The sequence below is a fragment of the Engystomops pustulosus genome, chromosome 2 (assembly GCF_040894005.1).
Source record: "Engystomops pustulosus chromosome 2, aEngPut4.maternal, whole genome shotgun sequence".
NCBI classification, from domain to species: Eukaryota; Metazoa; Chordata; class Amphibia; order Anura; family Leptodactylidae; genus Engystomops; species Engystomops pustulosus.
Window position 1 is genome coordinate 34,867,297 of NC_092412.1, and position 27,786 is coordinate 34,895,082.

At 44.4% G+C, this 27,786-nt stretch overlaps 2 long non-coding RNA genes across 3 annotated transcripts in view; one reads left to right on the forward strand and one right to left on the reverse strand.

Moving 5' to 3' along the window:
• The window catches only part of LOC140117462 (uncharacterized), a 216,306-nt gene extending 202,879 nt beyond the window's left edge, over positions 1-13,427 (forward strand). For both annotated transcript variants that reach the window (XR_011853023.1, XR_011853024.1), the window contains exon 3: positions 13,370-13,427. This is a non-coding gene — a long non-coding RNA (uncharacterized lncRNA). The remainder of the gene's footprint in view (positions 1-13,369) is intronic.
• On the reverse strand, positions 1,778-26,299 carry LOC140117463 (uncharacterized). The gene is made up of 3 exons (XR_011853025.1): positions 26,099-26,299; positions 24,249-24,461; positions 1,778-1,865 (listed from the first exon to the last, which is right to left on the reverse strand). It is a non-coding gene; the product is annotated as an uncharacterized lncRNA (long non-coding RNA).
• Positions 26,300-27,786: the final 1,487 nt, after the last annotated feature.

Consider the following 27,786-nt stretch of genomic DNA (forward strand, 5'->3'; position numbering starts at 1 on the left):
GGTTAGAAATTAAGTGTTAACGAGCAGTTGGACAGGTGTACCTAATAAAGTGGCCGGTGAGTGTATATTGCCCTATATAACCCCATAGTGGGGCACATTTACTAAGGGTCGCACGGTGCACTTTTGTCGGACCGTACACGTTCCTCATGGCTAAAACGGCTTCCACAGGTATTTAAAGGAAACCTACCACTACGGATCTATTAAGGTAGATAGGGTGGTGGGTGCATCTAATGTATGTAAGGATAGCCTTTTTTAGGGCTAATCCTTTACTCCCCTCTATCTTTTATAATCTTTAATCAGGGTAATATACAAATTGTCTAAAGAGGTTACTGGGGCGTGAAGTAGCCGCGCCATGTAGCCTCAGCTCCAGCTACTCCACTCCCCAGTAACCTCTTTAGACAATTTGTATGTTACCCTGATTAAAGATTAGAATAGATAGATGGGAGTAAAGGATTAGCCCTAAAAAGGGGCTACTCCACGCCCCATTAGCCTCTTCGATCCCACTGCCCGGACATCTTCAGGATGCAGCTACAAGGAGCTGCGTGCACTCGTCCCCGAAGCTGGAATTCTGCACACGCTCCGAAGCTACTGCACATGCGCAGAACTCCGGCTTCACAGACGAGTGTGGCAGCTCCTTGTAGCTGCGCGCTGAAGATGTCTGGGTAGGAGAGTCAAAGAGGCTTCTGGGGCGTGGAGTAGCTGAACCGTGTAGCCTTAGCTCCAGCTACTCCATGCCCCAGTAGCCTCTTTAGAAAATAAGCATATTACCCTGATTAAAGATAAGAAAAGAGTGGAGTAAAAGATTAGCCATAAAAAGAGCTATCCTTACATTCGTTAGATGTACCCACCACCCTATCTACCTTAATAGGTAGATCCGTAGTGGTAGGTTTCCTTTAAGAAGTGTCTGCCCTGGGATTGTAGCGCATGCAACCCTTTTGTGGTGCCGCTGCGCTGGCTTCCATGTGACACAGATTAGGAGGCGTGCCAGTGAGCGGTTCACCTGATTCGGACCAAGGGCCGTATTTAACTTTCAAATTGTGTTGCACTCCCTATGTTAAAGGTGCACCACAAAAAAGATGGTGAATTCTGTTGAACCAATGAGGGGAAGCGTCAGATTCATGATTTCTGGCGCACAATTTTAGTGAATCGGTCGCACCCAGCATTATACACGGACAATTCACTTTTTGTGAACTGTCTGAATTTGTAAGTAAATGTGCATTCCTGCTTCACTGTCACCAACCCTCCTCACTGACCATCCCCCACGACCCCATCAAAACTCATAGACTTCTCCCTATGTCCGCTAAGGCTGCATTCACATGAACGTATGAGAGACGTATATCCATAGGCGTCCAGGCTCGATACTGTGAGCACAACGAGTGCTGACCATACTGTGACATGGCCGCAAAAAACATAGATCACCTCTGCTCTTCTCTAGTGCGCCTGATGGGGCATACGTCTATTTACATGCAGCCTATGGATATGAACACAACGGTTTTCGCTAAGAATCTACATGGAAGAGGTCAACTTTTCTTCACCTGTTTCGATAAACTGTGGCAAGGTGGTGAGTGGTGGTAATGGATACATGGCGGACTAAAATAATTGGTTGATTGGGATATTTGACTTATTCAATTTCTGTTGTCAAATACTCAGCCATTATTTAAAAGTGTTTTCCCACAAAAGGAAATTCTCATATCTTAATCCCCTAGTGATGCCAACACAATAAAGATCATTTTTAACCATTTACTTTACAATTGTACTCAGTTTTATTGCTATTTTAGCTCCTATGACTTCCTCGGCTGGTCAGTGTTATATTCCAGATAGTGGGCGGGGCTTCTCTGTGCAGACACATTGTTATCCTTCTAGTTCTGTGGGGTGACAAAGTGGTTACATTATCAGGCTTTCATCTGGCTTCTATACTAACAGACACATAGAGAGAGAGATGAGACAGATCAGAGATGCATGAGATTACACAGAGGCTGACAGACTTTTACACTGCTACACTGTACACGGTGAGCTTTGCTACCGGATCAGTTATCTCCTTGTAGTTTGTAGTTTGCAGCCTCTCTCCTCACAATCTCCTGGCAGGATGTAAATATCTCTGAGCTCCGTGCTGGGGGCCGGGCTACAGACATTCAGCAGAGACAGACAGAAATATCATCTGCACGCTGAAAATATAAATCCAAGATGGCGGCCTGACCCTAAGTCAGAAGTTACAGGGTTGTGTCTAGGGGCAATTGAAATTGTGTACCAGGACTGATAGAGACAGATTGGGATTATATCTGTGAAATGCTGCATTTTTGTTAATAACAGTGAATTAGAGAATGTGATATTTTGGGGTATTGTGGTATTATTGGTATTGGGGTATTAGAATACCCCTTTAATGACATGGTTGTATGTTAAAGATTGTAATTTTTTATTTTATGCTGTTTTATGTTAATAAAGAGTTACAGATTAGAGATGAGCGAACATGCTCGTCCGAGCTTGATGCTCGGTCGAGCATTAGGGTACTCGAAACTGCTCGTTGCTCGGACGAATACTTCGCCCGCTCGAGAAAATGGCAGCTCCCGCCGTTTTGCTTTTTGGCGGCCAGAAACAGAGCCAATCACAAGCCAGGAGACTCTGCACTCCACCCAGCATGACGTGGTACCCTTACACGTCGATAGCAGTGGTTGGCTGGCCAGATCAGGTGACCCTGGGATAGACTAGCCGCTGCCCGCGCTGCTCGGATCATTCTGTGTCTGGATGCCGCTAGGGAGAGAGCTGCTGCTGGTCAGGGAAAGCGTTAGGGTGTTCTATTAGCTTACTGTTAGGCAGGAGTGATTCTCAAAGAACCCAACAGCCCTTCTTAGGGCTACAATAACGTTCTACTTTTTTTATTTTAATTTGCATCTAGTACCATTTTGTGAGGAATTAGCAGGGGGACTTGCTACCGTTGTGTTTAGCTCTTAGTGGCACACATATCCATAGCAAAGACCGAAGTGGGAAAATTTAGTAGGGGTTGGATTTCAATTAGGCACTAACTCAGTGTCATCTCATCTGGCATAGTAGTGTGCTTTGATACTTGGCTAGAAAATAGCCATAGGAGAATACAAAGAGCTTACTTACGCATACAGTAGCGTTCTATATATTTGATTTCTGGTTGATCTGCTGGTGGCTGTACTTTCTGCAGTGCATGTACTAGCCAATTCTGAGCAATTTGTAGTGAGACTTGCGACCGCTGTGTTCTGCGCTTAGTGACGCACATATCCATAGCAAAGACCGAAGTGGGAAAATTTTGTAGGGGTTGGATTTCAATTAGGCACTAACTCAGTGTCATCTCATCTGGCATAGTAGTGTGCTTTGATACTTGGCTAGAAAATAGCCATAGGAGAATACAAAGAGCTTACTTACGCATACAGTAGCGTTCTATATATTTGATTTCTGGTTGATCTGCTGGTGGCTGTACTTTCTGCAGTGCATGTACTAGCCAATTCTGAGCAATTTGTAGTGAGACTTGCGACCGCTGTGTTCTGCGCTTAGTGACGCACATATCCATAGCAAAGACCGAAGTGGGAAAATTTAGTAGGGGTTGGATTTCAATTAGGCACTAACTCAGTGTCATCTCATCTGGCATAGTAGTGTGCTTTGATACTTGGCTAGAAAATAGCCATAGGAGAATACAAAGAGCTTACTTACGCATACAGTAGCGTTCTATATATTTGATTTCTGGTTGATCTGCTGGTGGCTGTACTTTCTGCAGTGCATGTACTAGCCAATTCTGAGCAATTTGTAGTGAGACTTGCGACCGCTGTGTTCTGCGCTTAGTGACGCACATATCCATAGCAAAGACCGAAGTGGGAAAATTTAGTAGGGGTTGGATTTCAATTAGGCACTAACTCAGTGTCATCTCATCTGGCATAGTAGTGTGCTTTGATACTTGGCTAGAAAATAGCCATAGGAGAATACAAAGAGCTTACTTACGCATACAGTAGCGTTCTATATATTTGATTTCTGGTTGATCTGCTGGCGGCTGTACTTTCTGCAGTGCATGTACTAGCCAATTCTGAGCAATTTGTAGTGAGACTTGCGACCGCTGTGTTCTGCGCTTAGTGACGCACATATCCATAGCAAAGACCGAAGTGGGAAAATTTAGTAGGGGTTGGATTTCAATTAGGCACTAACTCAGTGTCATCTCATCTGGCATAGTAGTGTGCTTTGATACTTGGCTAGAAAATAGCCATAGCAATAGGATAGCATTGTTTGGTTTTAAAAACTCAAAAAAAAACAAAAAACACAAAAAAAAAAAAAAAACACAAAAAAAAACAAAAAAAAGTAAAAAAAAAAAATAAAGTTATAACTCTCATTTTAAAAATGTTTAACCCGAGGGCTAGGGGTAGAGGACGAGGGCGGGGACGTGGGCGTCCAACTACTGCAGGGGTCAGAGGCCGTGGTCCTGGGCGGGGTGAGACACCACCTGCTGATGAGGGAGCAGGGGAACGCCGCAGAGCTACACTCCCTAGGTTCATGTCTGAAGTTACTGGGACTCGTGGTAGAGCACTGTTGAGGCCAGAACAGTGCGAACAGGTGATGTCGTGGATTGCTGACAATGCTTCGAGCAATTTGTCCACCACCAGTCAGTCTTCCACGCAGTCCACCCATGTCACCGAAATCGCCACTCCTCCAGCTCCTGCACCTCAGCCTCCTCCCCCCCAGTCTGCCCCCTCCCAGGAAAATTTGGCATTTGAACCGGCATACTCTGAGGAACTGTTTTCTGGACCCTTCCCACAGTCACAAACCACTTGTCCGGTTGCTGCTGAGCAATTTTGCGATGCCCAGGTTTTCCAACAGTCACAGTCTGTGGGTGATGATGACCTTCTTGACGTAGTGGAAGTGTGTAAAGAGGTGTCCGACGATGAGGAGACACGGTTGTCAGACAGTGGGGAAGTTGTTGTCAGGGCAGGAAGTCCGAGGGGGGAGCAGACTGAGGGATCGGAGGATGATGAGGTGACAGACCCAAGCTGGGTTGAGAGGCCGGGTGAACACAGTGCTTCTGAGACGGAGGAGAGTCCTCGACCAGAACAGGTTGGAAGAGGCAGTGGTGGGGCCAGACGGAGAGGCAGGGCCAGAGCTGGTGCATCAGCGCCAAATGTGTCAACTAGTGAAGCTCCCGTGGCGAGGGCTCCTGCGGCGAGGGCTAGATCTTCAGAAGTCTGGAGGTTCTTTAAGGAAACACCGGATGACCGACGGACTGTGGTGTGCAACATTTGCCAAACCAGGCTCAGCAGGGGTTCCACCACTACTAGCTTAACTACCACCAGTATGCGCAGGCATATGAATGCTAAACACCCCACTCAGTGGCAACAAGCCCGTTCACCTCCGGCCGTGCACACCACTGCTCCTTCCCCTGTGTCAGCTGCTAGTCAGCCCCCTGCCCAGGACCCTGCCACAAAAACCCCATCGTCGCCTCCACGATCCTCCACAGCATCCATCAGCGTTCAGCTCTCCATACCCCAGACGCTGGAGCGGAAACGCAAATATAGTGCAACCCACCCGCACGCCCAAGCCCTTAATGTGCACATCTCCAGATTGCTTAGCCTGGAGATGCTGCCCTATAGGCTAGTAGAGACCGAGGCCTTTCGCAACCTCATGGCGGCGGCCGCCCCTCGGTATTCGGTCCCCAGCCGCCACTACTTTTCCCGATGTGCCGTCCCAGCCCTGCACCAGCACGTGTCAGACAACATCATCCGTGCCCTGACCAACGCCGTTTCTGACAAGGTCCACCTGACCACGGACACGTGGACGAGTGCTGCCGGGCAGGGCCACTATATATCGCTGACGGCACATTGGGTTAACTTGGTGGAGGCTGGGACCGAGTCTGACACTGGGGCTGCTCATATACTGCCGACGCCGAGGATTGCGGGGCCTACCTCGGTCCAGGTGTTTCAGGCCTACTATGCCTCCTCCTCCTCCCACCCCTCCTCCACCTCCTCCTCCGAACTACCATCCGTGGGCACGGCGCCATCAGTCGGTAGCTCTAGGCACAGCAGCAGTGCCGTCGCTAAGCGACAGCAGGCGGTGCTCAAACTGCTGAGCCTAGGCGACAAAAGGCACACCGCCCAAGAGCTATTACAGGGCATCACGGCGCAGACTGATCTGTGGCTGGCACCGCTGAACCTCAAGCCGGGAATGGTTGTGTGTGACAACGGCCGTAACCTGGTGGCGGCTCTGCAACTCGGCAGACTGACACATGTGCCATGCCTGGCCCATGTGTTAAATCTGATAGTTCAGCGTTTCCTCAAGACATACCCCAATCTGTCTGATTTGCTCACGAAGGTGCGCCGCATCTGTGCGCATTTCAGGAAGTCCAGCCCAGATGCTGCCACTCTCAGGGCAGCGCAGCGCCGCCTCCAACTGCCCGCTCACCGACTGTTGTGCGACGTGCCCACGAGGTGGAATTCAACACTGACCATGTTATCCAGAGTTTACCAGCAGCGCAGAGCGATTGTAGACTGCCAGATGTCAACTTCCACCAGAACTGGTAGTCAGGTCAGTCAGCTTCCTCAAGTCTACAATGAGGAGTGGACGTGGATGTCTGATATCTGTCAGGTGCTGAGTAACTTTGAGGAGTCAACACAGATGGTCAGTGGCGATGCCGCCATCATCAGCCTCACCATCCCGCTGCTTGGCCTGTTGAAAAACTCTCTGGTCAGCATGAAGTCGGAAGCTTTGCGCTCGTCACAAGAGACAGGGGAAGAATATTCCCTTGTTGATAGCCAAAGCACCCTCAGGTCTGTTTCTCAGCGCATATCGGAGGAGGTGGAGGTGGAGGAGGATGAGGAGGAAGAGGAGGAGAATGTTGGTGAGACACAAGAGGGGACCATTGTTGAGTCCTTTACTGTTCAGCGTGTATGGGCAGAAGAAGAGGAGTTGGAGGAGTTGGAGGAGGAGGAAATGGACAGTCAGGCCAGTGAGGGGAGTGAATTCTTACGCGTTGGTACTCTGGCGCATATGGCAGATTTCATGCTAGGCTGCCTATCCCGTGACCCTCGCGTTCAAAGAATTTATTCCAGCACCGATTACTGGGTGTTCACTCTCCTGGACCCACGGTACAAGCAAAATCTTTCCACTCTCATCCCTGGAGAGGAAAGGAGTGTGAGAATGCATGAATACCAGCAGGCCCTGGTGCACAAGCTGAAACAGTATTTCCCTTCTGACAGCGCTAGCGGCAGAGTGCGTAGTTCTGCGGGACAAGTAGCGAGGGAGAGTAGGCGAGCAGGCAGCTTGTCCAGCACTGGCAAGGGTACGCTTTACAAGGCTTTTGCCAGCTTTATGTCACCCCAGCAAGACACTGTCACCTGTCCCCAGTCTCGGCAGAGTAGGGCTGATCTTTACAGAAAGATGGTGAGGGAGTACGTAGCTGACCATACCATCGTCCTAAATGATCACACAGCTCCCTACAACTACTGGGTTTCAAAGCTGGACATGTGGCACGAACTGGCGCTCTACGCATTGGAGGTTCTTGCCTGCCCTGCCGCTAGCGTCTTGTCAGAGCGGGTTTTCAGTGCAGCTGGTGGCATCATCACCGATAAGCGTACACGCCTGTCGACTGACAGCGCTGACAGGCTGACGCTTATCAAGATGAATAAAGCATGGATTTCTCCTAATTTCAAATCTCCAGCAGGTGAAGGAAGCTCAACCTGAATAATTTATCCACTCCTCCTCCTCCTCATTTTCCTCCTTCTCCTCCTCTTTCTACAGTAAAGCAGAGGAAACTGGCTGTTTTTTGACAGGGCCCACTGGCTCTAGGTATAGTACTTTATGCATTTAATTTTTCTGGAGGGCCACCGACACGGTCCTCTGTTTTAAACAATTTTTGGGAGTGCCACATACAGGCACTCAATCTATTCAATTTTTCTGGAGGGCCACCTTTCCGGTCCTCTGTTTTAAACAATTTTTTGGGACTGCCACATACAGGCACTCAATCTATTCCATTTTTCTGGAGGGCCACCTACCTGCTCCTCTGGTTTAAAAACTTTTTTGGACTGCCACATACAGGCACTCAATCTATTCCATTTTTCTGGAGGGCCACCTACCTGCTCCTCTGGTTTAAAAACTTTTTGGGACTGCCACATACAGGCACTCAATCTATTCCATTTTTCTGGAGGGCCACCTACCTGCTCCTCTGGTTTAAAAACTTTTTTGGACTGCCACATACAGGCACTCAATCTATTCCATTTTTCTGGAGGGCCACCTACCTGCTCCTCTGGTTTGAAAAATTTTTTGGACTGCCACATGCAGGCACTCAATCTATTCCATTTTTCTGGAGGGCCACCTACCTGCTCCTCTGGTTTGAAAACTTTTTTGGACTGCCACATACAGGCACTCAATCTATTCCATTTTTCTGGAGGGCCACCTACCTGCTCCTCTGGTTTGAAAAATTTTTTGGACTGCCACATACAGGCACTATCCAAATTGAATTGTCTCCATAGCAGCCTCCACACGTTGTCTCCATTGCTACCTCCAAAAGTCGTCCATATAGCTGCCTCCATACATCGTCCCTTTATCAAACGAGGTTTGTCAGGCCGAAATTTGGGTTGTTTTCATGGATTCCACATCAAAGTTGTTAACTTTGTCGCCACCCTGCTGTGTTATCCACAAAATACACTGGCAAACTTTTACCATTTACGGATATTATTTCAGCGCTTCTTGCGCATCTGTTTACATTCCCCTCACCCGCCATATCCTAAACTTATAAGAACGCTACTACACTTGATCTTATACAAAAGGTTCTTAGAAGTGCTGTTTGGGGAGTAGCCTAGAGACAGGGGCTTGGATTGGCGAAAGCTCGCCTAGCAGCGGAGCGCCAGCTCCATGCGCATCATGCGCTTCTTGCGCATCTGTTTACATTCCCCTCACCCGCCATATCCCAAACTTATAAGAACGCTACTACACTTAACTTGGTGCAGGCTGGGACCGAGTCTGACCCTGGGGCTGGTCATATACTGCCGACGCAGAGGATTGCGGGGCCTACCTCGGTCCAGGTCTCAAAGGCCTACTATACCTCCAAATCCTCCCACCCCTCCTCCACCTCCTCCTCCTCCGAATTACCATCCGTGGGCATGGCGCCATCAGTCGGTAGCTCTAGGCACAGCAGCAGTGCCGTTGCTAAGCGACAGCAGGCGGTGCTCAAACTGCTGAGCCTAGGTGATAAAAGGCACACCGCCCAAGAGCTATTGCAGGGCATTCCACATCAAACTTGTTAACTTTGTCGCCACCCTGCTGTGTAAGCCACAAAATATACTGGAAAACTTTTTTCATTTACGGATATTATTTCAGCGCTTCTTGCGCATCTGTTTACATTCCCCTCACCCGCCATATCCCAAACTTATAAGAACGCTACTACACTTGATCTTATCCGAAAGGTTCTTAGAAGTGCTGTTTGGGGAGTAGCCTAGAGACAGGGGCTTGGATTGGCAAAAGCTCGCCTGGCAGCGGAGCGCCAGCTCCATGCCAAGAACCAACTAACATAGTTTTAACTGCAGCACCTTTAATCTACTACTAGTTCACTGCCTCCATACATCGTCCCCTTATCAAACGAGCTGTGTCAGGCAGAATTTTGGATTGTTTTCATGGCTTCCATGTTAACTTTGTCGCCACCCTGCTGTGTAATCCACAAAATATACTGGCAAACTTTTATCATGTACCAATATTATTTGAGCGCTTCTTGCTCACCTCCTTTGGTTCCTCTCTGCTACCCATTGGTTTGAAGCCTGAGTCCATTTAGGGTATGTCGCCATGCCACTCTCTAGCCTTCCGCTGCTGCCGCTGCCTCTGCATGCCGTCCCCTATAGTGTCAGGGTCAATTATTGGATGTTTTAGATGCTATCTAGCTTCATTCTGTCACTCTGTCATGGCCATGCTGTTGCCCATAATTTTGGCATAATGGTGCATTTAAGCAGCCTCAGAGGCATCCATGCATGCTGCCCCTGCTGTTTCCTGTCCATTTCCGTGGTGTTTCCATCCTTTTCTGAGGTTCCCAGGTGTTTGGCCAAGCTTCCCTGTGCAGAGCCTTGGTCCCCTTGAAAAATGCTCGAGTCTCCCATTGACTTCAATGGGGCTCGTTACTCGAAACGAGCACTCGAGCATCGGGAAAAGTTCGTCTCGAATAACGAGTACCCGAGCATTTTAGTGCTCGCTCATCTCTATTACAGATCTTCCAGATTTTCAAAGAAATAATAAAGCTGTGAACAGTCACCTATACAACTAAAACTTGTATTTTCTGCTTATTACAGCTAGTTGGGGTTAGGTAGGTCATTTTCTTTTCTCGGGCCATTTTCCAAGATTCGCTCCTGACCTGGTCATGTCACTTTATATACCTTACTACAGACTGATCATCCATCTACACAGACTGCTACCTCCTTTTACATAGTCCTTTTGTAAAGGGTCCTAACTAGGAGAGGCTGGGCCCCAAAGCAGACTGAATGGGCCCCACTTACCACTTAAAAAAATGTACATATTTGTATACTCACACCTGGCGGAGCTTAGGAGCTTACTGCATTTTGTGTATCCATTATAATAACATAGTATGCAGTAAGCTCTAAAACTCCCCCTAGTGGTGGCTGAAGACAGAGACAAATTTAGCCAGAGGATCTGGAGCTCTGTTTAAAAAGAATATCAACCATCAAGAAGTATATAGAAACATTATAAAATTGTGTACATCTTATTATGCAGGATTGTCTTCTTGTCGGATTTGAGATTCTACTTCCTGTTGCTAATAGGAATCTGAGAAAATCTAGCAGCTATTATACTGTTATGTCACTTTTTTAATCTATGTATGTCATTAGAGGCCAGTACTTTTATGTGCGTCCAACTACCAGAGTGACCCCTGACACAAGTATAAATAGCTCATGGTCGCTGGAGGACCCAGTACACATTTTGCATTCCGATTCAGACGGTTGACACTATTCCAATGCTTCTAATGTATCACAATGTCCGCTCGGTAAGCTATGTAGCAGAGCTGAGTCTCAGCTTATTCTCTTCAATGCAGAACTATCTCTATAAGACAAGTGCAGCATCAGCTGTGCCTTATAACAAGCACAGCTCAGCTACATCTGGCGCTGCTGATGACAGAAATACAGCTGTGTAAAGTCCTTGCTGCCTCCCAATCCATGCTCATCATTGCTTGTGTGACCTGTGACCTGGAGGACATGCTAGTCTGATAATTAGGGTCGTAGCACTAGGAGGCTTCTTTCAGGGAGGCTTGTAATATACTGTAGCAGGAGACAGTAGTGTAAGCAGTGCAGAGCACTATCCAAGCAGATAGCTTTTGAATCACATGGTATACAGAATCACACAATGGGGCACATTTACTTACCCGTCCCGTCACGATCCCTGAGGTGCGTTGTCTGACGAGGATTCGGAGCTGCTTCGATTCACTAAGATCGTGTGTCCAATTTCCTGCATGTGACGCTTCCCCGCACCTTCTTCTTCCCAGTGCATGTAAGTGCATGGCTTGCGACAAAATTTTGGATGTTAAATCCTGCGGATTGTCCGAATCTGTCAGATCGTCTGCCGGCCCGCCCCCGATTTCTGTCAAATGAAAGTTTGCGCCAAAATACGATTGGCGCCGGCATGCACGTGGCGGAAATGGGGGGCGTGGCCGAACGAAAACCTGACGGATTCGGAAAAACCACCGCATTTTTTAAAAAAAAAGTGTCGCTTGGCACGCGCTTACCTTCGCTCACCCCGGCTCGGTGTACTCCAGTGCGTTCCGATGCTCTTCAGCGCAGCAGCGACATCTGGTGGACGGCGGAGGAACTAACTTAGTGAATCGCTGGAAGACCCGAATCCACCGCAGAGAACGCGCCGCTGGATCGCGAATGGGCCGGGTAAGTAAATCTGCCCCATTATCTCACTTTTAGGTCTAAGGCCCGTTCCACACTTGTGAGTGTGATGCGATGAACTCGCATCACACTCGCAACGCATGCTGCCAGGATCGAACGGCCCGAACGCTGCACACCGGGAGTTCACTCCCCGGTGCAGTGTTCAGGCCGTGCGTTCCCGGCAGCATGCGTTGCGAGTGTGATGCCAGTTCATCGCATCACACTCGCAAATGTGGAAGGGGCCTAAGTCATGACAATGAGGGTCTTTTCTATAGAAATGAATGGAGGGGTAATGAATCTGTAAAACCACTGATTCATCCAGACTGGGTTAAAGGGAACCCCCCTTCTCTTAATCATAGGGTGTCCAATTGGTAAGACCCCAAATCTGCAACTTTACTCTCTGCATTTGGTTCAAGAGTAAACTTATTTAAAGGGGTCTTCTAATGTCACAATGTACTCAGCTTGCTGGATGTCACACCTCATATACAATATAAAGTAATCAGGACCCTTTACATTTTTCACTCTTTGTTTCATTGCAGCCAATTGGTAATATCAAAAAAGGTTTTTTTTATGTCACTATTGTACACTCTACACTTCATCTTCACAAAAAAAAAACAGAAATGTAGATATTTTTGCTAATTTATTAAACAAGAAAAACTGAAATTTCACATTGCAATAAGGACATATTTAAAGGACATCTACCATCAGATTATAAATAAGTTTATAACATATGCAAAACAGCCTGTGGTGCTCTGCAGAGCCCCACCAGGCTCTGCTGTGATATAATCTATTCCCACCCCGTAACAGTATCAGCCACGTTCTGAGAGCCGGGGACGTCATCGGCTGTCTTTTCAAATCGTAATCTGGCCAGCAAACCGGCAGTGCAGGGAATGTTATTCTCACATAATAATTATCTATCATCATTTAATCTGATGGTAGATGTCCTTTAATTCACATGTTGTCCATTTCCTTCTGATCCTCCTTGAGAAGGTTCAACTTCTTCATTGGAGTCCAGCTGTGTTTAACTAAACTGATTGGAATTGATTAGAAAATGGGAAAAAAAACTGTCTCTATAAGACCCCACAGTTCGCAGCGCATGTCCGAGCATATGAGAATCATGAGGTCTAAGTAACTGCCCAAGGAGCTCAGAGACAGAATTGAGGCAAGGCACAGATTTGTCCAAGGTTACAAACAATTTCTGCAGCACTCAAGGTTCCCAAGAGCACAGTGGCCTCCATAATTCTTAAATGGAAGAAGTTCGGGATGACCATAACTCTTCCGACCAGGTCATCGTGAGAGAACAGCCTTTGTGAGAGCGGTAAAGAAAAACCCCAAGATCGCTGTAGCTGAGCTCCAGAGATGCAGTAGGGAGATTAAAGATATCACTGCGGCCTCCACCAGAGGGTGATGACGAATGCCTCTCCTCAGTGCAAGACATATGAAAGCCTGCAAACAGTTTGCTAAAAAACAAATGAAGGCCTGCTGCTAATTATAAGTTTCTTTTCTAGGTGATCCCATCGTGTCAAGAATAGGGAAGGACAGTGCCAGGATCAAGATGAAGAGGGGGTGAGTATCTGTAGTACTTTTTTACACTGGTTGATTTTCTATAAAGAACATCTACCACCAGATTAGACTGTCCACACAATCTTGCTCATTACTTTAGGGGGTTGATGCCACTGTTTTTTCATTGCTTCGGGTGTCCGGTATAAGTAGGAAAATGTGTAAATATATATATGAGCCGGCTGACGTCTGGGGCTGTCTGGATAATTAGGAGCCATGAGACGCTTAGGTGACATAAGCCTGAGCGCCTCGGCTTCATTTGCATATTTTTATAAAGATCCTTTCAATGGTGGAGGAATGATGTCCTGAAACTCGCTAAAAAGAGAGTGCCATCATCCCCTAGAGGTAACGAGCAGGCTTGTAATCTGGTGGTAGATGTCCTTCAAGTTTACACATTTCTCTACCTCAAGACTTTGGGAACAATGGAGGGATTTATTAAAGGGGTTGGTCACTTTACCTCATGTTTTGTGAAATTTGTGTGGAAGTGTGGGGGAAGGATATTAGGTAATTTACTAAAATATATTTATCAAAAATTCTGCACCGCTTTATTAATGTGTAAAGTGAAGCCTTCTGTCTTTTACCTCATCAGCCAGACATTCTTATATGTTTTATCCATGGCCTCCTTTTAAAATTATGCTAAGAAGCCACAAGGGCTCTCGGGGCATTACCATCAGGCAGAGGCAGAAGTGTCTAGGGAGTAAAGGGAGAGGATGAGAAATACTCCTGCACAGTGTAACAGCCTCTGGTAACACCCCCAGGAGTTCTTCAAGCTATTTTGCATAATTTTAAAAGTTGATTTAAGAAGAAAGTAGGCAGTAGAAGATTACTACAGTCACGGTTCTATGAGTAAGTGTCCCTGGTTTATCATGATGGATTTTGATAGTAGATTTCCTTTGAGATAAATTGAGCCGAGTTGTAATACCAAACACAGCCTTAAGGCAGGGGTGGCACTAAAAAGTGTTGTAATCCCACACGAGCCCTTTAAGAGATTACGTATGAAACTAGATTGGTTGTATAACAGCCACTAAGTGATTTTCTGGTTATGTTTTTCAGCTGCATTCAGTAATACAGCAGATAGGAGCTTTTTTTGTCTTCATTTATCACAGTTCTCTTATGAAATTATCCAATAACTACAGTATAATAAGAGACCATTTCACTAATGACCCATACTTATGCTATCAAATTTGTTCAATGGTCTCGCTCAGTCTAATTTGCCTCGCTAAAGAGTCCTACATCGCTGCCTCTTCACTATAACTCAATGGTCCGGTCCTACCAGATAATATGTGTTTAAAGATAAAAGAAGAGATAGAGGGGATAAAAAGGACATGAGTGACCTTTCTCTAATACACGGTAATTGCCTGATATCTTCTTATATAAAACCGCCACGTTGTACACTGCATGCCGATATCGACACCTCTGTACATGCTGCGCTGATGCTGAAGCGGCTTGAAATATGATTTAATGCTTGGGGGAAAGGGAACCAGTCCTCATGCAAGGTCAAAGATGAAGATATGAAATGTTGATACAAGCGAGGCGGGGAGAATAATTACATCAGACAGAGATAGACAGAGGAAATCAGGACAGAAATGTTAATTTGGGCAGTGAAACTGATGACGTTCTGGAACTTTATTTTATTGATTTTAATACCTTAAAGGGTTTTTTCCCACAAATCAAAGTTAGGCCCTATCCACAGGATAGGGCCTAACTTGCTGATCAGTGGGGTCTCAGTAATGAGACCCCCATAGATCACGAAAACAAGGGGTCTCCGTCGGAACCCACGTCGCTCCATGAGAGTAATGGAGCAGACGGCCGCTCATGACAGTTCTGTTCCATACAACTCTATGGAGCCGATGGAATTTGCCAAGTGCCGCGGCATTCAGGACACAGCACTTCTTTGCTTATATTCCAAAAGACATAACTTTTTTATATTTTTATCCGACATAAAGGGCTTGTTTTTTGCATTAAGGTTTGTATTTTCCAATGGGTTAATTTTTATGGTAAATATAGCATGATGATTCAAATTTATTAACGGAAACCTACCATTTGATTTCATACATTATGAAGCAAACATACCTTGAGAATGCTGTAGCTACACTGATGCAGGATCATATCTTGTTTAATCCCAGTGCTAAGTGGTTTTGCTGAAAATAACTATAATAAAATTATGATAATGAGTCTCTGTTGCCTCTGTCCCTGACTCAGCGCTTCTCCTCTTACATTAGTTATGCACTGCACCAGAAAATTATGTAATCACTGTGTTGTGCCTGACAGGCTGAAGTAATCAATCGCTGCACCATCCCCAGCCGCTTTGCAGGGGCGTTTGCACAGGCAAGATGGTTGCCCCAATAATCAGGCAACGAAAGCAACGACAGCAGAAAATAACGCTTGCAAATCCCGTTGTTAGTAACAATTAATTCTAGGTGGCACATAGTGTAGATTTCATAGAAACTATAATCCATATGTATCCCTGTACAGAAGCTCGGAGCAAAGTAAGCCTATAATAACATCATTACCTATAAAAACAAATATATAATTACAATTATCAAGCTGTCATGTGCAACAAAAAAATCCTAATTACAAAAGATAAAAAGGGCTGAAACTGTTATGATGTAAATTGCATTATTTGATTGATATCCTGCCCAGACATAATAAATATCCACAAATAGCAGAATATGCACTAATTGTCGACATATGGTCCATAAGATACACAAACATTCTCTCCCGTAACGATTTAGTCGCTGATATAACCGGGCGCCTTCATTATGTTCCTCCACCTGTGGTAGGAAGCCATCTTGCCCACATTCGACTCTTTGAGCTATGTCCAAAAGTGACATTTTCTTTCAATATCCAGATGGAAGGGTAACCTATAGGGTTAATTTGGAAGTAGGGTATATTCAGCCATTAATTTGTTTTCCCGCAGCAGATGGCTCTATAATGATGCGGCTATCCTTTCCAGCGCCGAGTCCCTCCACTCCTTCCATCCAATTACTACAGTAAAGGTGGCTCCATTTGACTGATTTTGGCTACACATGATACAGAAATTTTGGCCAATACGCCTGATGAATATGTCCATCAAACCGCTCTTACATTTCATACCTCATTACTCGCAGAATATTGTTGACTTAAAGCTAGCCAATTGTTAACCCCTTAAAAAAAAGTTAACAAAAAGTTAACAACTAAACAAACATAAAAAAAATAAATAAATAAATAAGAACACTCGACTTACAGACGACCCCTAGTTACAAACGGACCACTGGATATTGGTAATTTATTGTACTTTAGTCCTAGGCTACAATAATCAGATGTAACAGTTATCACAGGTGTCTGTAATGAAGCTTTAGTGTTAATCCTGATTCTAAGGATAACCCAACATTTTTAAAATCCAATTGTCACAGAGACCAAAAAAGTTCTGGTTTACCCGGCTTTTAATTTATGCACATCCCCCCAGATGGGGATTTACAATCCGGCTGGTGACATCAGTGTTGGGGCATGGAGAGAGCGGGGCACCGTCAGCCAGAGCGCATCTGGCACTTTTACAAAGTAAATATTCCGTTAATAAAGTTCCATAAAAACATCTAAAAAAAACAGCCCCCCACCCCCTTAGACGGAAAGATCTGTCTATTTAGGACACTCTGCCACCAGTAATCTGGTGATGGATGTCCTTTAAGTGACAGCTCTGTCTTGTCTTAATTTCTTACACAAGTTAGTGATTTGGCTATTGCAATGGTTGTGCCTGGTGTTCTCACTGTCTATCACGGAGCTGGGAGAGTCAGCCATCCAGCCATCCTATGTATAGACAATCAATAGTCTAAAAAACCTCTTTTTGTTGTATAATAATTGGTGCAGTTGATCATGAGAATGAGGCTTCCTTGTCATCCATAGAGCAGCAGTAACATACATTAGCTGCCTCCTCATCGAACTAGTAGATAGGACTGCAGGGCTGAGCCCTTTTACTTATTATTACTTATTATGCTATTGATTAGTTATAATCATTTTTTGTAGCTTTTTTTGCATTTTTATATTCTTGTATTAATTTGCACTAGTTCACATTCACTACACACATAATCATATTGACGTGTTTTTTTGTATATAAGGTTTCTTACATGTATTAAATTATGACCGTGTGGTCACATTGTCTTACTGTTCATATGTTTTTTACGCACTTGTCTTATATATATATACATATTCATGTCAATACATTAATTGGTACTGATGCTCTTATATTGGTGGAATAGCATATCTCCTGCGTATGCACATGCACCTGGCGGTGGTATACAGCTTCCGGATCATGTGCATGTCATTGCCTTCTGGACACTGGGCATGCTTTTGGACGCCGGCGTAGAGCAGGATCTATTCGCCCACATACACCTGGTAAGGACAATGGGGCTCATTTACTAAGGATACCCGACGATTTCCGATGTGGGCCGCATTTAGAAGTGGTTTTTGGCACATGCGATCGGATTTTGACGCAAACTTTCATGCAACAGAAATCAGGGGGCTAGCCGACGGACGATTCAACGGATTCAGACATTCAAAATTGTGTCGCAAGCCAAGCACTTACATGCAACGGGAAGAAGAAGGTGAAATCCGGCGGAGCTCAGCGGGGAAGTGACACATGCAGGAAATTGAACGATCTTAGTGAATCGCAGCAGCTCCAAATCCTCGGCGTACAACGCACCTCGGGGATCACGACAGGACGGTTAAGTAAATGTGCCCCAATGTGATATATGTTCCTGCTCTTATGATTGGTTAGGCACATTATTATTCAGAATTATATATATATACACGCCATGGCGTGGGGTATCAAGGAAGTTGCCCTTTTTGGTGACGAAACGCGTGGGGAGCCCATTGCCTCTGTCCTTACTTACCTCCCTCTATTGCATGCAGACTTTTATGCGGTAATCCCTTACCTTTTTGACCCTTGTTTTCCCCTTGATCATTGTCGCGCTTACCATTGTATTGGCACCAGTATAGAGTATTGCTTACTTACCTTTGCACATAGCACTTCTGGCACTTTATTCTTGTGCAATGATCAGGCTGAAAGTCTTTTGGGAGGTGTAATTTCACTACTGAGTGATTGACAGTAGGCAGTCACGGTGTACCTATACCAGGTCACTGTACATTGTTCTGGTATGTACATTATGTGTTTTAAATGTTTTTAGAATGTCGTTGATTGTTTGCTTTGTACTAATAAAGATTTGATGTTTTTGCAATACCTCTTGAGCCGTTTGAATGCACTCTTTTTCTCTTGTTTGGGCTGAAATTGTCTACTATCTACTGTGTAAGACCATCACAGAAACCACTACTAAACAGCACATACTTTGGGGAGAGGTGTGCCTTCTCTTTTAAAAAAATCTTGTGTGGGTCGGGAGCCCAAAACAATAAAGTGGACTTACCCTACTCTTGCCCCCAGTTCCCTCATGGTACTGGTTCTTCCAGTCTTCTTCCGTTATTGCCATGGGTCAAAGTCCAAAAGTGGCCTCTTTGCACCATGGGGCATCACTTATATCCATCATCACTGTGGCATGAGCCTATATAGGGAATTTAGCTTTTTTTTTTACACCTTTTCACATATTTCGCAGATGTTTCCTGCAGCTCTTCTTCTAGAGTAGAACAGTTTTCTGTCATCTCATGTAATGAAGTCATCCAGAGGACACGGGAAATGATCAATTTCCAGGTAGATATCAAATAATTATCAAGGCTGCAGCGATCACGTCTACTCTCAGAGACAATGTAAGTGACAACTAGTGACTTTTGACATTTTGATTTCCCTGTAAATTTAGTGAGTAAGACACGGATTTATGGCATGGAGATGAGGATGTATTATGCAGGATTATTCAGGCTGAAGGCTTTATCTGCCGCCTCTGAGCTGCAACATAACCTGCTATTGCTAAGGCTGGCTTTAGGTTAAGTGGTTCCCCTTGTATTACAAATACACACATCCAGCATATTCACATGAAATACCCAAGATACTGGGGCCCCCTGACACTGTGGGCCCCATAACAGCTGATCTGTCTGCTACTGCTGTAGTTAAGCCCCTGCTCAGACCTTCAATGTAAAACCAACCAAGGCACTAATGATAATCCTGGATATCCTCTTGCCTCAACTCTAACCGCATCCAATGTCCTTCTGTAGAATGGGAAATCAATGTGGACCAAGGGGGAAACTCTAGGTATCGTCAACAGCACTGCTATCCCTTTCTATAGGGCAAATTGATGCACATTGTGGCTCTTATTGGGTACTTCATGGAGTCAAATATGCAATTGCTCAATATAAACATTTACAAAAGGGAATCCTTTTAGTCAGTGTATTGACCAGGTCCGGCACCAGCACTGGTCGTACCTGGGCCCACAGCTGCTGGTGGGGCCGTACAAAAGGAATCCATGGGAGTGAGGGGGACTGTATCTAATGAACTCATAGGGTATGAGGGGGCTTTATATAAAATAACCATGAGGGAGCTGTTGGGTATGATAAACTAGGGAATATTTTAGGACAGGAAACTTTTTTAGTTTCTGAATTTCGAATGCTGCCACATGAGTTCACTGCAGAGGGGCCCAATGAGGCTTTGTCACTCAGGGGCCTACTGAAACCTGGAGTCGACCCTGATAGTGAATCCTAATAGTTACAATTAAATTTACAGTAAGTACTCATAATAATAAGCTTATAGTAAATAAAAACAAAAGGGATTCCTAATGAATAATTGTAATATGGACTCTATGGCCCAGCCAGTGCACAATCGTATGCAGCATGTATACAACCCGTATTTTATACATTCCCATAGGCTTCTATGGGGCATATGGAAGGGAAATACATGAGAAAATACGATATTTTTATATTTTTATACGGCTCACTTACAGAACAGTACGGTGGGCAATACGCCCATGTATATTGATGGCAGTATGGTCCATTGAAATGAATGAGGCCTATGCTATCCATACATGCGGCCGTATATACGGTCATTTTTGTGTGAAAACCTAAATCTATCTGCACAATTTGTGGATTGTCATGCAGGTAATTATACGCACAGTTTTTAAGTATGTTTTTCATGCAAATGTAGTGTTGCAGGGTTTTTTGTGCATTTTTTATGCAGAATTTCGAAATGTGGGTTTTTTTTTTTAGTTTCACCAGACCCGACATCATATGAAGCAAAAATATGCATCAAACCCATGAATCATTTTCAGAGTTCAGGTTTCATAGGGCAGCACGGTGGCTCAGTGGTTAGCACTACAGCCTTGAAGCACTAGGGTCCTGGGTCCAAGTCCCACCCAGGTCAACATCTGCAAAAAGTTGGTATGTTCTCTCCGTGTTTGCGTGGGTTTTCTCCGGGTCCTCCGGTTTCCTCCCACACTCCAAAACATACTGGTAGGTTGATTAGATTGTGAGCCCCATGGGGACAGGGACTAATTTGGCAAACTCTGTGCAGCGCTGCCTAATATGTGTGTGCATTATAAATAAAGGAATTATAATTTAAAATATTTTAAAGGGGAACTGTGATTGGTTGCTATGGGTAACTAGAAATATTCTGACTTTCAGACAGCTTGATAAATATGCCCCATTGACTTTAATGCTACTGTAAAATGCTGCAGATTTTCTGCACCAAAATCTGCATGTAAAAGCCACATGGAATCCCTATTGGAAGGCGTATTGGATGCAGATTGTCATGCAGATTTTGAGCGTTAGAATCCGCAACGTGTACAGATAGCTTAATAGTAACAATATGGACTTCTACTAATTCAAATATTAAAGGATAAATACAATATGGACATTTTAAAGAAAATGCAATAGTTCCAATAAAAATGTAATACTGTTCCAGTAGGAACTAATTTTACAAATAGTTTAGTAAAACATGCACTGCTAGAAAATAATTGCAATATATAGAGAATATGAGACATGGACCCACGTACACTTTTATCTACTTTTATAGGTTTTTAGCACATGGAAGAATCATGAGAAAAGACTATTGGAACCTGTCATCAGTTAGAAATGTCAAATCCTGATGACAGGTTCCCTTTAAGTAGGGTATCCTAATTCAAAAACACAATATGGACTCCTAGAAATAATCCCTATACAGTGAGTACCCGATTTAAGGACACCCGACTTACGGACGACCCCTAGTTACAAACGGACGTCTTTGTTCATTGTAAACGCTGGTGTAGCTTTTGATGAATGTAGCTATCCCCGATGCAGCAGTGTCACCCTGCTAGCGTTATCGGAAACCTGTGATAATGCTAGGAAACACTGCTGTGAAGTACAATAGGAACGCCGGACTGTCCTCAAAGCGGTCTGGCGTATTCATGAGGGGGCGGTCCAAGGCGCCGCCTCTTCCCTGGATCGCCCCACCCACTTCATAGGCCGGGGGTGACTGCCGAGCTTCATGCAGCAGTCACCGCCCAGAAGCCCCGCTCCCTCATGAATAAGCCGGACCGCTATGAGCGCAGTTCCGGTGTTTCTATTGTACTTCGCAGCAGTGTTTGTTAGCGTTATCGGAGGGTTCCGATAACACTGGCAGGGTAACACTGCTGCATCGGAGATAGCGATAGGAGCTGCTTACTTTAGTAATCAGCTCCTAGTGCTTTTGTCATGGATGACAGGTCCTCTTGAATTCGGTCTCAATTCTTACTATTTATAATAGGGACTTGTAAAGGATAAATAAATAAATATCATACAGATTCTTACTATAAAATTAAAAGAAGGACTCCTAGTAAATGGGTACAATAGGGACTCCTCTTAGGCAGAGTATGGATTCCTTATAATTAAGTGCAATATGAACTCTTTATAATATATCCTTGTGGTTACTGGAAGAATTTCAATAGGGACTCCTATCGTGGAATTGGGACTCCTAATAAATAACTTGCAACTAAATTGTAACAAAATACTGGGAAATAATGACTAATGACTATAAGGACTCCTAATGCATATTTACAATATGGACTCTTTGTGAATAATACAAACTATAGAGGGTTATCCTAACAGTCACAATGGGGACCTCTTCTATTTACTATAGGGACTTCTAAAGAATTATAGAAATCGTATTATATACAGTGTCGGACTGGGTTTTCTTAGACCATCCGGAGAAAATCTGGGGGCCACACTTCAATATCCCCCAGGAAATATACTCTAGCAGCCTTCAAATTGTGATGTTTTCTGATGGACCTCTGGGGTTCAGTACTGGGTTGAGCCAGGGCCCACCGGAGGATCCCCTGGTACGCTGGTGGGCCAGTCCGGGCCAATAGTAGGAGATTCTAGTGCAGTAGCTACAATAGGGACTACTGATGTTTACTACAGGGACTCCTTATGGTTACACTAGGGAGAAGTTATACCCTAGTAAACAAGTACAATAGGGAATTGGAATAGTTATAATACAGGCAGTCCCAGGGTTACGTACAAGATAGGGTCTGGAGGTTTGTTCTTAAATTGAATTTGTATGTAAGTCGAAACTGTATATTTTATAATTGTAGACAAAAAAATTGGAGTTTAAACATTTTTTGCTGTAATGGGACCAAGGATTATCAATAAAGCTTCATTACAGACACCTTACAGCTGATCATTGCAGTCTGGGACTATAGTAAAGCATTCAGAGAGCTTCACCAGAGGTCACAGGGGTCTGTCTGTAACTATGGGTTGTAAGTCGGGTGTCCTTAAGTAGGGGACCGCCTGTAATGGTACACCAAATAAATAATTACAATATTGGCCATAGAAATGGGGGATATTAATAGTTACAGTAAGGACTCCTATTCCTTACAATAGGGAAGCTAATAAGTTGTTATTACAATACAATAGAAACTATTGTATATTTTCTAAAGATAGTAGACTATTCCTGTTATATAACAAACTCCCATTAAATAGGTAATAGATATCAGAAGCACCTGAGGAATAATTATAGCAGGGCTGCTTCAGAGTTTACATTTTTTGATTTTTTATATTCTAAGTATATTTTTATACTTTGTTGTTGCATTATTTGATCTCTTCCCCCTCCTTCTCTAGTCTGAACACCTCCAATATGCCCCAAAAATCTGTTGAAATATGTCATTTTTCGCCCCTACGCACATTTTCTACATCTACATTCAGCTCTTTGAAATATATTATTATAATTTAAGGCTTCTTTTGAAAACTTGCACATTTGCAGTTCGCAGGCGGAACGCTGACTTAATCCCAGCAGAAAAAAAAAAGTTGCTGGGTTTTTTTTTATCTCGTCCGCACAAATAAAACATCCATTCAGATTCGACTATATCAGTAAGCTCTCAGAAAAGAAAGAAGAGGCAGATCTGCCACCAGTGTGACACAGGATTAGCCCCGCACAACATTCTGCGCTTTTCCGTCGCGGCGCGCTAAGGCGCCCATCCATAAATTGTATTGCTCAAATCAATTTGAATTAAACAAAACTCTTGAGCGGCTCCTCGTAGAAGGAAAATGTTCAAAAAAACAGCATTAGAAAGGGAAATAAGGCAACGACAAACCTGAGGCACCGAGGGTGGAAAATATATTCCGCTCCTGAAATATTCATTAGTGAGACGCTCTTTAATATGTGGCGAAATGTGAAGTGCCGTTAAACAAATTGAGGCCAGTGAAACAAATGAAGGTTCTTGACACCGGGGGGGGGGGGGGTTGAAGGAGGGGGGATTTCTATGTATCGAAAGGAAACAATTGACAGGTTACAATAAAGCAATTAAAATTGGTTGGTGGAGATAGTTGTGAAGAAGTTTCATCCATGCATAAAAGTTCGGTGCAGTTATAGCCACCGGCACAGGGGTGTTTAAAGAGGTTTTCAATGAGATTTTAAAAACCACTGGGGGGGTTGGATGGGAATACAGTTGATATGATACTTACCTTTGTCTCTAAGTCAAAGTTTTCAGACCTGTATGTGATCAGAAATTCCGAGGGAATTCATCCAGAGAGTGGGATTACAGATGGCATTTCTATTTTCCAGGTGACATCACTTCCTGTGTTTCCCCCTCTTCCTGTGTTTCCTCCTTATTGGAAGGAGCAGGTCCCGGGGTCCCTGTAACTTCCACTCGGATGAAGGCCCTAAAATAAGAGGTCCTGGAGCAACAAGGGAACCGGAAGACAGAACAGTATGAGTATGTGTATTTTCTCCACCTCAGCCCCCTGGCCTTTTAAGCTTTTCCATCTAAGAGCAGGTGGAGTGTCAGACTAGACAATATAATACTGCACCAGGTTGTTAAGTGTTTAAAACTGTCACAGCTCAGGCTCAGACTCAGACCTCCTATGTCAAAAAAGGGAAGAAGTGCAAACAACTTCTGTCCCTACCTACTTTACGATCCTACACTAAATCATAGGCAACCACCGGGCAACAGTCCATACTCTAGGAACATCAATTCATACATAAATTGGCATTCCATATGCAAATTAAAGATTGTTCTTTATTGAAACATCGAGTCGCAATTATTTCATATAACATTTTGTCAGCAATAGCTTGTTTTCCCGTGTGGGCTGCATACCGCAATTCTCTACCAACGGCAACCATTACAGCCACAAGCTGGACACTATCTTTCCGAGTATATACCCTTCTGGAATGCCTTTTTGACAAAGGTTTTGCAACCGAAACGTTAAATGAAATAATTGTGAATTGCGACTTGATGTTTAAATAAAGAACACTCTTTAATTTGCATATGGAGTGTCGAGTTATACATTAATTAAAGTTTGTAAAGGGTTGGAAGTTTTCTCATGCACCAACTTCTTTCAGTTCCACAATTTGGCGTGTAGTAAAATAGAGACTACTATAAGGAAATACACAGAACAGTAAAACAAATAGGTGAGACAAGACAGACAAATTGTTTCAGAAACAAAGTTGGTGCTGCGGTACAAAATCGTAAGTCAGTAGACTAGTCAAAAACACAGCACAGAAGATTATATAGTATTTACCAAAGAGCCAGAAGACCGATCTAACAGGCACAGATTGAAGTTTTAGGTGAGCTTTAATGGAGTGCCTGGATGCTGTCCCACCAGCTGATTGGTTCAGCCAGCTGTCACTCCAACAGGTACCAGTGACACACCACCTGCTCAGAGAGGAGCAAGATGTCAACTACTCAGGGCTCTGGAGAGCATATGGAAAAGAAATCGGATATCCAGCCAGTTCCGGGACACTAAAAGATTCTTTATTGAGGCATATGTTTAAAATCCACAGCAGGGAATAAACGCCGACGCGTTTCGGACGGGCTAGCCGTCCTTAGTCATGGCTAGCCCATCCGAAACGCGTCGGCGTTTATTCCCTGCTGTGGATTTTAAACATATGCCTCAATAAAGAATCTTTTAGTGTCCCGGAACCGGCTGGATATCCGATTTCTTTTCCATGATATTTCGCCCATACAGAGGGGCAATCCGTGCCGCACAAGGACACTCACGCTGGAAGGTGAGCTGATTCCCAAACCATACTCCTCTGGAGAGCATATACCTGGTTGTAGTGATCAGCCAGGAGAACTGTCCTAGCATCCTAATACACACATTGGTTTACAGTAGAAACTAATCCAAATATTGCTGTGTCCTTTAACTAATAAACCCCACCAATTAAATTACCAAATGTTATAAGAATCTAAACATCTCTAAGTCTGTTCAATATGTCTTAAAACACTAAAATGAAGTATTTTATGTCAGCTTCCAGTAAACTTTACTCTATCAATAAACAAAGCGTGGCATGAAGGACCACAGAATACGTCTACCTTTGGGGAGAGCAGGTTTTTCTTTATTTATTTCTTTCTAATTTTCCTGAAGTATTTCAGCCATATGATCTCATCTTTACCATCTCACTACACTCCTATTTGTCAGATGTGCAATGAGGTGTTGAAGTGACAGGAACACCGCTAAGCGGAGGAATTATGAGCAGTATTTCAGACAAGTAGGTGGCTTCTCCGTAAACCTGATATTTCACCGCTAAAAAAAACAAAAAGATACAGCATCAGCACAAAACAGATCCCATTGCACGGGCCCTCCTCTGTCAGCGATGGAACGATGTAGAGGGTTTTCAGGGAAAAGGGAATGTGATGAACGCAGCAAATCTGATTTGTCATGACAAAAATGACATTATTACAAGGGAATTGAGTATTAAAAGGAAATCGTAGAAAAAAATACATCGGAGAGGAAGAGAAGGAAATAGTCAGTAAATAAAATAGATTGAGAAATTATAAATAGATAGATACGATACAACTTTATTGATCCCCGGAGTGGGATTTTTTTTGTACATAGTGCCCAGTATATATTTACATATGTTTGACAGTATCATACATTTAGCAAACATATGAATTACTAGGTGTCAGGATTCAGGGGTAGTGGATCCTCTGTACCACTGCGGACGATGACGTAAGCCAACACCTGGGAGCGGAGTCTAAGTGGTAGGGTACATTCACACGCGGTATGCCCACCGTGCGGGCATACCGCCGTGTGCTGGAGAGGAGGAGACGGCGCCCTCTCCCCCATCCATAGGAGACAGCGGCACGCGGCTGCATACTTGGGAAAAGTCTTTATCCATTCTTGGTGTGTGGCGGGGAATGGTGCCACACATGTGCAGCACCATACCGCCATTGCTGTCTAGGGGGGCAAATTTGCGGGTGCATATACATCCTTATAGACAGCCTTCTGAATTAGCCCATACCTGGTTTTCAGCAGAGACCGTCGCAAAGCGGGTTGGACTTAGTGCGGCATGGTACCACCAGATCGCTCATTGGGCGCAACTTTGTCTGCGTAGTTGGGGACAGGCAGGAGGTCAGGACAAGCAGCACGGGATTGTAGTCAGTAGCGGAGCAGAAGGTCAGGGCTGGCAGCAGAGAAGTGTAATCTGGAACAGAACCGGGGTAATAAGGGGAAATCAGTCTAAAAGCACTGGGCAAGGAACAAAGTTTTCTCCATGGCATGGAAGCACAAAGATCCGGCGGGTCATGGGGAAGAAGTTGGCTATTTATAGATTTCCAGGTGGCCAGCGCCTATAGCGTTGCGCTAGCCCTTTTACTAGGCTTGCTTGCCTTTTTTGTTCGTTTTTGCCTTACTTGTTGCTTGTTACTAAAATACTTACATAGATGCAAACATACACGATTTCAGGGCCGGTGCCAACAGTGGGCATAACTGGGCAAGGGACCCGGGGCTGCTGGGGGGGGCCCACATAAGACTGTACAAAAGGAATCCATGGGGGTGAGGGGGGCTGTATCTAATGAATCCATAGGGGGTGAGGGGGGCTGTATATAAAATAACCATGAGGAGGCTGTATATAAAATAACCATGAGGCTTATATAAAATAACCAGGAGGGGGCTGTATATAAAATAACCACAAGGGGCCTGTATATAAAATAACCAGGAGGGGTCTGTTTGATGTAATAAACTAGGGAATATTTTAGTTTCTGAATTTTTAATGCTGCCA